Genomic DNA, 13003 nt, shown 5'->3' with positions numbered 1-13003 from the left:
GCCAAGGTGCAACATGTGTGGACAGAATAAAAATCAAGACATCTCCATCAGGGCAGAAAACAAGACGGACCGTGCATGCCAGGTGCAGTGAGACGACCCGAGACACAAGGGAACGGTGGCTCCCCACAGTGTTTCAGTCACCTTGCTCCAGTCCTCAAGGCAGGGCACGCTATCTGTTTCCCCACGGACGAAACTGAGGCTCGGGTTCGGAAAAGGCTCCAGGGTCACGCTGTCACTTGGCGGCACAGCTGGGATCTACAGGGCTGACCCAAAACCAGCCACACCCAGGGGACGAATGGCTCCATTTGGGGCTATAAAACCCAGGTCAGAAGGCTGCTTCGGTGAAGAAGGATCATCGATAAAGGAAAAAACTAAAGGCCAGGAACCTGGAGGAAACGCCTGATGAGGAGAGCCCGAGCTGCTGTGACACAGAGCCCTGCCTACGGCTTCAGCCTCAGGCGGGGTGAGGGTGACAGGCACAGTCCTCACGGACTGAGAGCCTGGCGATTCCCGCGATGTTCCTTCCCACTGTCCTTTAAAATACCGAATGCTAAAGAAACCTGGTGGCGCATTCACATCTGATCCACGGAGCAGAACAACATACAGCAGGGCTCTCCGGACTCAGGCATTCCTGGGTTCTAGCCCCAACTCCACTAGACAGCTTGGGAGAATGAAAGAAAGTGGCGCAAGAAAGGCTGCAGCAGGCACCGACCACCACCACCCCCAATGCCGAACTCCCACAAGCACTCTGCGGGCGGCTGCTATCATCAAACGGCAAGTTTTGAAGCCTGGCAGTGACACCGATAACCACTCCCTTTAGGGTGTTATTTTAGCTTCTGCAGTGAGTGTCCTGCTCCCCTTCAGGAAGCCTGGCCGGGCCTCTCAATGTCAACTCGGCAAAAGCACATTCATTAAAAGCAGAAAACAGGGGCAGGGTGATCCCCCTCCTTCCCAGAAACTGAAGGAACCCGTCACACAGCGCAGCACTAGAGCAAAAAATAGAAATAAGGGACGAATTCAAAATGCACAATTCAGGAATAGACAAAACCACACATAAAACCATGAAATGCGACCCAGCAGTAAGGAAGAAGTATCTAACTGTGGTATCATACTAACTGGTCATCAATTTTTCTTGGCAAGATGGAACCACATTGCACTACACCAAAACAAGACAGCAAACAAAATGAGAGCTTAATACAAAAATGAGGTTACAAAGGTGATCACACTGAGTAAAGGGTTTCCCTAACCTCCAGGGCTTCCCTAGTGGCTCAGACGGTAAGGAATCTGCCTGCAATGTGGGAGATCCAGGTTCAGTCCCCGGGTCAGGAAGATCCTCTGGAGAAGGAGATGGCAACCCACTCCAGTATTCCTGCCTGGAGAATTCCATGGACAGAGGAGCCTCGTGGGCTACAAGTCTGTGGGATTGCAAAGAGTCAGACAGGACTGAGCGACTGACACTTTCACTTTCAACCTACAGAGCAAAAAGGACCAAAAGGACCCGGCATCAGCTCACCACATGGAACACATTTTAAATGCTCTGCAGTTCACACTGCCCTGAATTCCCGGGGCTGCAGTTCCTACCCTGAGTCCCCAGCCACAAGCTCCTCCCAGGCAAGGCCACAGCAAACTGTCCCTGGCACCCTGACTTGGCAAAACTCCCAAACTGAACTATGCTGTTAAACCACAGCATGCACAACAGGAAGACAAACCTGTGTACAAATTTTAAAGTTCTAAAAAAAAATTCTAATTAAAAGGAAAATACAGCAAGAAACATTTTTAGCTCATAGTTAAGAGCTAATCTTTGGCAGTGGCAAAGGTGATGGGAATTATCCAGACACCATCAACATTTCAACAGGTCAAACTAACAAAAAAACAAACCATAAACACAAAAGGACATACAGTAAGCGGAGCTGAGACCCTCTGGTAGACCCAAAGGAAACTCTCCCGACCTGCTAGTGCGGGAGACACTTAACCTTTCTGAGCCTCAACTCCCCTCCTGCTCAGGAATAAAACGGGGCGACAGCATGAAACTCATAGGCAGGCCTCTGGACAAGGGAGAGGAGGAGTCTTGGTGAGACTCAGCACACCTGCATGTGACACTCAGTAGGCACCCTCTACTTCAGCCACATAAACAGCGGACACACATGGAGGGGGGATGAATTTTAACTGGCATTCTGACACCAGGACAGACAGGAACAGAGAACAAGTGTGCTAAGGGAACCCAAGGTCCCCTGCTCCTTCGTTGCCAAGACAGTAGAACAGGCGGGATGGAGTCCAAAGCCACTTGGCGATGGCCCGTCCCACAGCCTCTCCCCGTAGCTTCAGGGCCACTGAGAGCAGCCCCAGGGTCCCATCCAGGGAGAAGCTGAGGGGTCTCTGAGGCTCCAGGTTCCAGGTCCAGTTTAAGTTCCAGAAACCTGCAAAACAGCCTCAGAGAACAGACTTTGGAAAAAGAAACTTAAAAGGGGAAAAAACCCTTCCGCTTGCGACATCCTCTAAGACCCAACTCTGCGAGAGCTAAGCCACCTGCCCTCAAGCGCTTCCACCTGGGGCCGGCCAGAGCACAAAGTGAAGCCTCCCGACGGGCCCCATGGGGGTGCCGCACAAAGAAAGGGCATGCTTCTGAGTGAGGCGGCAGCGTGGACGCTGGAAGGCAGCCAGCAGGCAGCTGTCCATGGCCGGCCTCCAAGTCACACGTTTTCTCAAGACAGAGGAAGTTCTGACTCCGTGGGCCAGCGCCGGGCCCCTGGGACCCATCCCCTGCCAGCCCCGCCAGTCTCGGCCGTCAGCGCACCTCTCTCAACACCCACTGCCCCGGGGTCTCAGTCTCCGGCTCAGCCACCAGCGCCCTGGGGGTTTGTGTCCCTGGAGACTGAGCACGCACCCAAGGCAGCTCCTCTGAGAAGCCTTCCCCGCCCCCCAGGAAGCTGCAGGCCCTCCTCTTTCCAAGGGCTCCTTGTGGCTGCACCCCACCTTCAGCAATTCCAGGGTCCCCTCCCCGGGCTCCCGAGTTGCAGGCAAGGCACCTGGATGTCAATGCCTGGGCAAACACCTCCAACGGTGAAGGATGAGAAAACCTATCTGCTGAATTAAGTATTCCCGACAACTAGATTCTAGCTGCAGGCAGGCGTCAGGGGCCATCCATCCAAGAAACCTCTGTTGGGAGCTGGGCTGTTTCCACAACAAGGTGGGCAGGGGAGCTCACGGAAGAAAAGCTAATGCAACCACGCTCTCCCGGCAAAGTGTGTGGACGGCAAACCCAGCATGTGAGCAATGACCGTCCTGCGCACCGTGTCACCCACTAGACTAGACAACAAGGGTTGACACACTCGACCTTTGATGGCTCAGGACAGCAAGACAAAATTTCCCTCTGCGACCCGTTCCCAAAGTCACACATGACCCCTCATGCTGCGGGCATCATAGCACGTGACCTGGGCTCTCGGCGTCCCCGGGCACAGCTTGGCACCAGAAACCAGTTTGACCATGAGCAGCCATCGCCACCCGCGGGAAAGAAACAAGCAAGCCGTCAAGCACAGGTAAGAGGAAGGCTTTTTATTCCAGGAGGCAAGGCCGCCGGAATTTTATTTACCAGCCAGAAACTGAGTTCTGAAGGAAACGAAGAGGCAAAGGGCCGCCCTGAGAGGCTGAACAATCTCACTCTGCCAGGGGCCCACCTTTAGTTTAACACAAGTCAAGAGAGTGGACAGCAGCTCTACTGGCGACTCGGAACAAGGCTTTGGAAAACAAGCCTGTCTCGAAGCAACAATTTAATTTTCTCCTCCTTACAAAGTAACAGGACTGAAACCAACTCTTCATAAATACAAAAAAAAAAAAAAAACAGTTCATGAAACCACAACTATTTGATTTAGCTATATCCCCAGGGGAAAAAAAAAACCCACCGCCGGGTGGCCTCGGGAAGAAGCCGTTCGGCCCATCCATGCACACATCCTCTGCGCTCGACCCCCGAGGCTCCTTCCCGTCCACGGGGCGTGTGCTACACGCAGCCTCCTGTCCCTCCTCCTCTCCGGATACGGTGGGGGAGAGCAGCCCCCTCATGCTCCCATCCCACGGGGACAGCACTGCGCCCCCTGACCCTCCAGGGAGGGTACACTCCCCTTCGCTGCCAAGCCTCCCACCAGCCCAGCCCTGCCGCTTATTTCTGTGCCTTCCGCTTAAGAGTTGGGCACACAGAGCTCCTTTCTGTCAGCCATGGTCTAAGGGCATATCTGTCACAGATCCGAAGTTTTAGGAGGGCAGGCGCTGAGCCTGCAAGTCTGGACAACGCCAGCTGTTGCTGTTTAGTTGCTCAGTCATGTCTGACTCTCTGCGACCCCACGGTCTGAGCCCGCCAGGCTCCTCTGTCCATGGGGATTCTCCAGGCAAGAATACTGGAGTGGGTTGCCGTGCCCTCCTCTAGGGGATGGATCTTCCCAACCCAGAGCATCACCATAAAACTACACTCTCATGAGCACCAGGCACTGCTGGAGGCTCTGAACACACCAGTCTGTTCCAGGGCCCTCAACAGACCCCTGTGCCAGGCACTAGTCCCACTGCACAGAGGAGGAAACTGAGGCACAGAGCCTACCCAGGTCTCCACGCGGATGCGGCGGCACCTGGGGCTTGAGCCCAAGTCTGCAACACCGCAGCCCCTTGGTAAGCTCTGCTCCTTGCAGCCTTTATGCAGACGTCGAGCACCTCCTCAAATCCGCACCCTTCCGGCGAAAGAGCAGGATTTCAGAGATGGGAACGATGACACTGAGCTTGCTAAGTCAGATGTGGCCACCTGCCCGAGGTTTCACACGCAGGGCCCCCCGACACTCCTCTCTGCAGAGCCCCCCGACACTCCTCTCTCCAATGCCCCCATCACCCTCCTGAAGGCCTCCCTGGGGTCCTTCATGTCTCCCGGGGAGGATTCTGGTGGAACCACCAGGCTGCCCACAGAAGTGGCTACCCCAGGCCTTCCCCTCAAGCCTGGACGTAACATCAGGGAGAACCCACTGACACCTCCCATGAGAATCAGGCTGTTCGGGACTTCCTTGGTGGCCCAGTGGTTAAGAATCCACCTGCCAAAGCAGGGGACATGGGTTCGATCCGTAGTCTGGGAGCTAAAATCCAATGCTGCAGGGCAACTAAGCCCATGCGCCGCAACTACTGAGCCTGTGCACCCTAGAGTCTGTGTCCCACAACAAGAAAATCCACTGCGATGAGAAGCCCGTGTCCCAAGACTAGAGAGAAGCTCCCACTCACAACTAGAGAAAGCTCACACATAGTGACAAAAACCCAGCACAGCCATAAATAAAAATCTTTAAAATATGTATTTTAAAATTAAAAAAAAAGAACCAGATTTCTCTGTAAAGGGTTCCCAAGCACCAACCGCTGTGAGTGCCTTTCTCTTTTTAATTCAAGCCCTGGCTTAGCCAGAAAGGAGCCTGAAAAGAAAGGCACAGGCCGTTCGGGACCTCAAGGGCCTCTGCACGAGCAATTAACCTGAGCAGCTGCCTCTGCGCACCAGTGCGTACTGTGTTGGGCACCGAGCCCAGCATCTACACCCACCGTCTGTGGCCTCTGCTGCCCCCGGAGCTGAGAACACCGTCGTCACCATCTCACAGGCAAGACCAAGGCCCTGACAGAACGCAGGTGGAGTGGTCCTGCTCAGGCTCACTTGGATCTGACTCTAGGGTGCTTATTCCTGTCTCCACCGCTGCACAAGCAAGCCGAAAACAACGGAGGAATGCGCATTACCCAGGGTGGGCAAGTTGGGATTCCCCTGGTGGTCCAGTGGCTAAGACTCCGCGCTTCTACTGCGGGAGTCACGAGTTCAATCCCTGGTCAGGGAGCTAAAATCCCGCATGCCAAGGGGTGAAGCCAACACACACACACAGAACGTGAAAGGCAACTAGAAAAGTAGTTTGTTATTCAAATAAGTTACTCTTCAGGATAAAAACAACCCTAAAAAAGAATTTTCTAGAAGCCCAATGTATTTCTTTGAAGGGTGAATGGCAACTCTGAGGTACTGGAACTCAACACAAGGGAGGTCAGTAAGTTTCCATCCAGCAGCAAATCAGGCGGAAACTGGTGTTAAAGTGTTAAGGTTCCCTAAAGGCTCCTTCCCAACCCTAAGAAACAGATATTTCACTTAAACTGTCCAAAGGCAGTTGGATTTAAAAAGCACAGGTAGGCCATTTTAGATTAAGGACGCTCAGGGCACAGGGCAGTTGCCGCACTAGCCCAGAATGTTTCAGTTCCATACAGTGATTTACCAAAACTGATTGTCACAAGGACCTGTAAAGTTACTGAGAGGCAACTGATGGCTTAGGAAGACAGACCACTCAGCAAGGCCGACACAGCTTATAATCTCAATTATCAATACAGTTTGCCATAAACAAACATATTAGGGGGCTTCCCTGGTGGCTCAGCTGGTAAAGAATCTGCCTGCAATGCAGGAGACCTAGGTTTGATCCCTGGGTTGGGAAGATCCCCTGGAGAAGGGAAAGGCTACCCACTCCAGTATTCTGGCCTGGAGAATTCCATGGACTGTACAGTCCATGGGGTCACAAAGAGTTGGACACGACTTAGCGACTTTCACACACATATACATACACATATTAGGAGCTGTCACGTTCTCAAATCATCACAAGCCTGCCAAGTACACCGAAGAAACTGAGACTCACAGAAGCTGAGTGACTCACCCAAGGTCACAGAGCAAGAGAACGGGATATAAACCAGGTTCTGACATCAAACCCCACACCTGGCTTGCTGGAGTGCTTAAGAACATAGATCCTAAACGTTGTGATAATCAAAGATAAACCCAATAATATTGAGCCTTTTCTGTGTACTTCCACAGAAAGTTTCAAAAAGAAAATATGCAAGGGGAAAAGATAATGCAGGTTCTGGAGGCAGACTGCCTAGGTTCAAGTCCTGGCTCCTCCACTTACCAGCTGTGTGATCCTGTATTAGTCTAACTTCTCTGTGCCTTAATTTCCACCTAGTAGGAGGGGGATGACAACAGACCCTATTTCATCAGGCAGTTGACAAGATGGGGGCAAGAAATCCACGTAAAGCCTTTAGAATTAAGCCTTAGAAGATGCCTGCTGGTGTTACTCTTCCTCGGGCACCCGGCTCAGGCCCACTATTTTAGCAACTCATTTGCATAAACAAGCCCAGACACAGCCAGCCTGCACGGCCTCACGCTACGCCTTCCGCCTGTCACCAACATCCTCCTCCCACCTTTGCTGCGGGCATTGACTGAGCCTAGCTCTCAGCTTCCCCACCTGTCCAATGAGGCGATTAGCCCAGCCCGTCTACCTGAGATCCTTCCAACCTGACAGTCTAGAAGTCTAAACCCAGGCCCTAGAAACTTTATACCCTCCTTGAAACAAACATGAACAGACAACACATACCTACATGCCTAAAATCCACTCTCCCGTATTATGTATAAACGCCTGTTAAGATGAAAAATCTTCTCTGAGGTCTCAAAGCTCCACGGGCACCCACGACATGCAGGGCATGCATCCTTGGTGCTGAGGGTGGGGACACGGTGGTCAGAAGTTCTGACCAAGGGAGGACAGATTCCAAAACAAGCTGTTGCTCTGATAAGCTAAGTCCACTCCGTAGAGATCTTCAGCAGAGCACAAGCAAGGGCAAGCAGAGGGAAGACGGACAGGCATCCACCCGCTGGACAGAAGGGAGAAGGGCAGTGGGAGGGAGCGATGGAGAAGTGGAGGGTGGAGAGGCAGGGAGAGGGTGCTGAGGGGAAGGGCAGGGACCAGCGGAGGCCAGGTGAGACGGTGCTGATGCAGAACGTGAGAGGAGCACTGGGGGCAGAATGCAAAAACTCAGCTTCAGGAGCCCAGAGTAAGCCCAGCCCAGCAGCGCTGAGCAGGGACCTGCCAGGACTTGCCGGGACCACGAAGGACACTAAGATGAGCAGTGTCTGGCCCCGAGACCTAACTATTTGAATCTCACCTGTGCCTCTCCAGCTGTCCAGTTGTGTGACCCCGAACCATGTACTGTACCTCTCCTGATGTTTCCGAATGGGTGTATTCACTTAACAACCCTGAGTCCCAAGAACACAGGCAGGTTCTCACTAGGGCCAGAAATCAGGGGCTCAGAGTCCACAGTCTCAAGGGATCAAACATACCACAACCAAGACAGGAGTAAGACAGTCTTGGTTGGGGTGTAAGGTGTGCCTGGTCCATGCCAGGGACCTCACCATGGCCAGCAGCAACCACCCCCTACAAAGGCACCTAGGACCCCCCGGACACTGGCCCAAAACACCGACCCCCCTCCACCGCCAGTCTGGCCACACGTGGCAGCGCCCGGTAGCCTGCCGCACAGGGAACTTTCCAAAGCTTCCGCATCCACGCTGGAGCACACGGTGTCTCAGCAGCCTGGAAACAGACGTGGTCTCCCCGGGCCAGGCAAGGAGCCGGCTGTCCAACTATCCGCGGCCCAACCCGCTGCTTCCTGGAGGAGCCGCCCCCAACCCCTCCTCGCCCCCCACCCTCAGGACGATGGCCACTGCGGTGGGATGCAGCCCCGGCCCGGGTCTGAGGCTGGGGGCTGCAGCCCAAGGGCGCGGGTCTCCGAAGAAAAAGGGAGTCCCTGGCCTGGGCAATGGGGGTCCCAAGAGAAAGGGGGGAGGACAAGGACATGAGAAGCAAGGGGGCGGAAGCTCCGAGGTGGAGGGAGCTGGCGGGGCGTAGGGGCGCTCCGAGGTGGACGGGGCCCGGGGCTCAGGGACTTAGGTGGAGGGGATCCTGGGGGCCTCCGAGGTGGACGGGGCCCCGGGGCTCAGTGACTCCGAGGTGGAGCGCGTCCCAGGGGACTCCGAGGTGGAGCGGGTCCCGGGGCTCAGGGACTCCGAGGTGGAGCGCGTCCCAGGGGACTCCGAGGTAGAGGGGGGCCCCGGGTCTCAGGGACTCAGGTGGAGGGGATCCCGGGGGGCTCCGAGGTGGACCGGGCCCCAGGGCTCAGGGACCCTGAGGTGGCGGGATCCCGGGACTCTCGCGGGTCGGGGGAGCGGGTCCGCGCGCCGAGCCGGCTCCTCTCCAGCCCGAAGCCCCGCGCGTCTGAGGGTGAAAACTTTCCGTCAAGTTCCGGAAACGGAGAGGGTCGGGGCGCGCGTCTCACCAAGGAGCGGTGCCCCCCGCGCCCCACGCGCTCCCCCGGGCGCGGGAAGGAGCGGCGGCCGCGCGGCGGCGAGCGGGGAGGCCAGGCAGGACGCGCCCCGCCGCGCCTCAGGGCCGCCGCCTCCCCGCTCCGGCCGACGCGGCAGCAGGTAGCAGCGGCCCCGCACGCGACCCGGCCCCCTCCCTCCCTCGCGGCCAGGCTCCCGCCGCAGGCCCTCAGTACCGGAGTCAGCGTGGCTCCGACGCCATCCCCGGGGCCCGCGGGCCCGCAGCCCAGGCCCCGCGGGACCCGCAACGTGCGCGGCGAAGACGCTGGGCGCTGCAGGCGGCGGGCCGACCAGGCAGGTGCCGGCAAGGAGCCCGCGGCCAACGGCGGCGCGCGCCCCCGCCCCGCCCCGCCCCGCGCGCCCCCGCCCCGCCCCGCCCCGCGCGCCCCCGCCCCGCCCCGCCCGCGTGTCCCCGCCCCGCGCGCCCTCGCCCCGCCCCGCCCGCGCACAGCCGCTCTTCCGCCCGGGCTGCCGCCCCACCCCCGCCGCGCCGCCGCCGCTCCTTAAGCTCGACGCTCGTCCCTCTGCCCCTTCTCCGGACCGCTGGCCCGCTCTCCACAGGCCCCGGGACGGCATTGCCCGCCCTTTTCTCTCCCGTAGGCCAAGAAGAGCCGCGAGGGGAGGCCTGAGGGGATCTTCATACCCGCATAGCCCCCGTGTACACCCACCAGGGGGCCTCCTTACCTGGTCGGCTCCACCCGCGGCCATCTTGGAAGTGGGAAGCGGCTGGGAGGGGGAAGGGGCACGAGCGGACAGCGACCAGGCCTGGGGAGCCGAGCGGCGGAGCGCATCGATGAGTGGCCCTGCCCACCCCCGGGCAGGTGTGTGGGAGAGGAAGGCCCCGCCCCACACCTGGCCTCCGGCTTGCGGCCAGGTGGGCAAGATCGGCGCTCGGGCCCGGGACATGGAGCCTTGAGCATATCGCTTTGAGGCCTTCCCTGCCGGGCCCTGTCTCTTCATCCGTAAAACGGGCTTTTCTGACAGTTCTCTTATTGAGCCGGTAGACAGGGCACAGCGCCGCGCCTCCCCAAACTTGTCTGCCCTTCTCTATCACCTGCAGAGCTTTGAAAATTTTAAAGGCTAGGCCACGCCTCAGACCAACTAAATCTCGGTCTCTGGAGGTAAGATACGGTTTTGGAAGCTGCGTAATGTGCAGACAAGTTTAGGAACCGCTGGCCTAGAGTTCATTGCATTATTTCCGTCAGTATTGCAGAATCTAGAGACGCGGTCTGTGATCAAAACCGTCACTCAGGACTTCCCTGGCGGCGCGGCGCTTAAGACCTGCCGCTCACAGGTAGGATCCCTGGTGGGGCTTCCACATGCAGGCGCCCTCCCCCGCCCCCCGCAAAAAAAAAAAAAAAAAAAAACAGGTGGTAGAGAGTGGACAAACCTCAGTTCAGTTCAGTTCAGTTCAGTCGCTCAGTCGTGTCCGACTCTCCGCGACCCCATGAATCACAGCACGCCAGACCTCCCTGTCCATCACCAACTCCCGGAGTACACTCAAACTCATGTCCACAGAGTCGGTGATGCCATCCAGCCATCTCATTCTCTGTCGTCCCCTTCTCCTCCCGCCCCCAACCTTTCCCAGCATCAGAGTCTTTTCCAGTGAGTCAACTCGCCGCATGAGGTGGCCAAAGTATTGCAGTTTCAGCTTCAGCATCAGTCCCTCCAATGAACATCCAGGATTGATCTCCTTTAGAATGGACTGGTTGGATCTTCTTGCAGTATAAGGGACTCTCAAGAGTCTTCTCCAACACCACAGTTCAAAAGCATCGATTCTTCGGTGATCAGCTTTCTTCACAGTCCAACTCTCACATCCATACATGACCACGGGAAAAACCATTGCTTTGACTAGACGGATCTTGGTTGGCAAAGTAATGTCTCTGCTTTTTAATATACTATCAAGGTTGGTCATAACTTTCCTTCCAAGGAGTAAGCGTCTTTTAATTTCATGGCTGCAGTCAGCATCTGCAGTGATTTTGGAGCCCAAAAAAACAAAGTCTGACACTGTTTCCACTGTTTTTCATCTATTTCCCATGAAGTGATGGGACCAGACGCCATGATCTTTGTTTTCTGAATGTTGAGCTTCAAGCCAACCTTTTCACTCTCCTCTTTCACTTTCATCAAGAGGCTTTTTAGTTCCTCTTCACTTTCTGCCATAAGGGTAGTGTCATCTGCATATCTGAGGTTATTGATATTTCTCCCAGCAATCTTGATTCCAGCTTGTGCTTCTTCCAGCCCAGCTTTCCTCATGATGTACTCTGCATATAAGTTAAATAACCTAGACAGCGTATTAAAAAGCAGAGACATTACTTTGCCGACAAAGGTCCATCTAGTCAAAGCTATGGTATTTCAAGTAGTCATGTATGGATATGAGAGTTGAACAAGAAGGCTGAGCACTGAATTGATGCTTTCGAACTGTGATGCTGGAGAAGATCTTGAGAGTCCCTTGGACTGTAAAGAGATCAAACCAGTCCATCCTAAAGGAAATCAATTCTGAATATTCATTGGAAGGACTGATGCTGAAACTGAAGCTCCAATACTTTGGCCACCTGATGCGAAGAGCTGACTCATTAGAAAAGACCCTGATTTGAGGAAAGATTGAAGGCAGGAGATGGGGGTGACAGAGGAGAAGATGGTTGGACGGCATCACTGGCTCAACGGATGTGAGTTTGAGCAAGCTCTGGGAAATGGTGAAGGACGGGGAGCCTGGTGTGCTGCAGTCCATGGGGTTGCAAAGAGGCGGACACAACTGAGCAACTGAACAGCAAAGAGTGGAAAATGAGGTCGCCTGCCCAAGGTCCAGGGCTGGTCAGTAGCTGAGAGGGGTCAGAGGCCAGATGCCCCGCCTCTAGGATCATGCAAAGCCCCGGAATAAGAGAGCTCTTGTTTCCTAGTTATTGACCCATTCCTCAACGTCCTCCAAGAATGTGGGCTGCCTGAGCCAAACTGAGCTTATCTTGTTTACTGGTATGTTCCCTGAGCCTAAAAGACTCCAGAGATTGGGAGCTGGAAGCCCTAGGTTACAAGCTAGGCTTGGTGCCTGACTGCCAGGAGCGCCGAGGGCTGCCCCAGGCAGAACTACCAGAGAAGAAACCTCAGAGGGACAGGAAGGGTGGTCTGTCCTTCAGAACATCTGGAAGCCTACAGTGAAGATTAATTTGGGCTGTAGTCATTAATGTTGGTCCTGAGAACCCCCGGCTTGTTTCTCCTGCCTGGGTCATAGATCTAAAAACTCTCTGTACCTGCAGTCATGATGGCAGGAGAGATGAGAGCTTTAAAAAGGAGATCTGTTAGTAGAATACATTAACACCCTTCACAGTGCTTAGGGCATACTAGAAGCTTTATAAATGGTTGCATTTCTGGATGTTTTAAGGAAAGCTAATACCAGGGCTCCTCCAAAGCCCAGTGTCCCCTCCTGAGCTTATTTTAAGAAAACACTACCAGAGAACTACCGACTTGCTTTGGGCCTGACTTAATTCCCAATTTAATACCTCAGATTAATAAATCTGCTTTTACAGTGTTCTTTGCGACTCTCCAAATCCCTTCCTGCCCTCATTCTCAGTCTTAGGGTTTTGAAAGCCCACAACGACAGAAACCATTGTTCTAAATCCAGAGCCAAGAAAGTTGTTTGTGGTCCACAGACTTGTGTTGGGCGCCCTGTGTTGCCTGTTCCTCCCTCTCCTGCCACCCTGCGGCCACCCACCCCAGCCCAGAGCTCCTCCCCGGCGCTCATGTGCCACTCACACCCTCTGTGAGTTGACCCCCATCTCACCCCTTGTCACCAGCACCCACAAGCATTCTAGACAAATCCTCATTGCAGTT

The 13003-nt window shown here is 55.2% G+C and overlaps 1 protein-coding gene and 1 long non-coding RNA gene across 7 annotated transcripts in view; one reads left to right on the top strand and one right to left on the bottom strand.

Annotated features, from left to right (window-relative positions):
* TBC1D14 (TBC1 domain family member 14) overlaps positions 1 to 9968 on the bottom strand; it is a 100476-nt gene extending 90508 nt beyond the window's left edge. For 2 of the 5 annotated variants that reach the window (XM_088836550.1, XM_088836551.1), the window contains exon 1: positions 9355 to 9487. The gene's annotated coding sequence lies outside the window, so the exon portion shown is untranslated. Of the gene's footprint in view, positions 1 to 141; positions 1597 to 9354; positions 9516 to 9862 lie in introns of those variants that run through there. The other 3 variants (XM_055435119.2, XM_055435124.2, XM_055435121.2) reach the window with 3 other exon arrangements.
* On the top strand, positions 9882 to 11022 carry LOC129562127 (uncharacterized). Of its 2 annotated transcripts, XR_008687113.2 has the most exons (4): positions 9882 to 9999; positions 10239 to 10299; positions 10384 to 10472; positions 10767 to 11022. It is a non-coding gene; the product is annotated as an uncharacterized LOC129562127 (long non-coding RNA). The 2 variants fall into 2 exon arrangements; XR_008687112.2 differs by lacking the exon at positions 9882 to 9999 and having other exon boundaries at positions 10032 to 10299.
* Positions 11023 to 13003: the final 1981 nt, after the last annotated feature.

This window comes from Moschus berezovskii, chromosome 5, assembly GCF_049115385.1.
Source record: "Moschus berezovskii isolate FMDL1 chromosome 5, NW_MosBer_1.0, whole genome shotgun sequence".
NCBI classification, from domain to species: domain Eukaryota; kingdom Metazoa; phylum Chordata; class Mammalia; order Artiodactyla; family Moschidae; genus Moschus; species Moschus berezovskii.
This window is presented reverse-complemented; position numbering and strand designations above follow the sequence as displayed.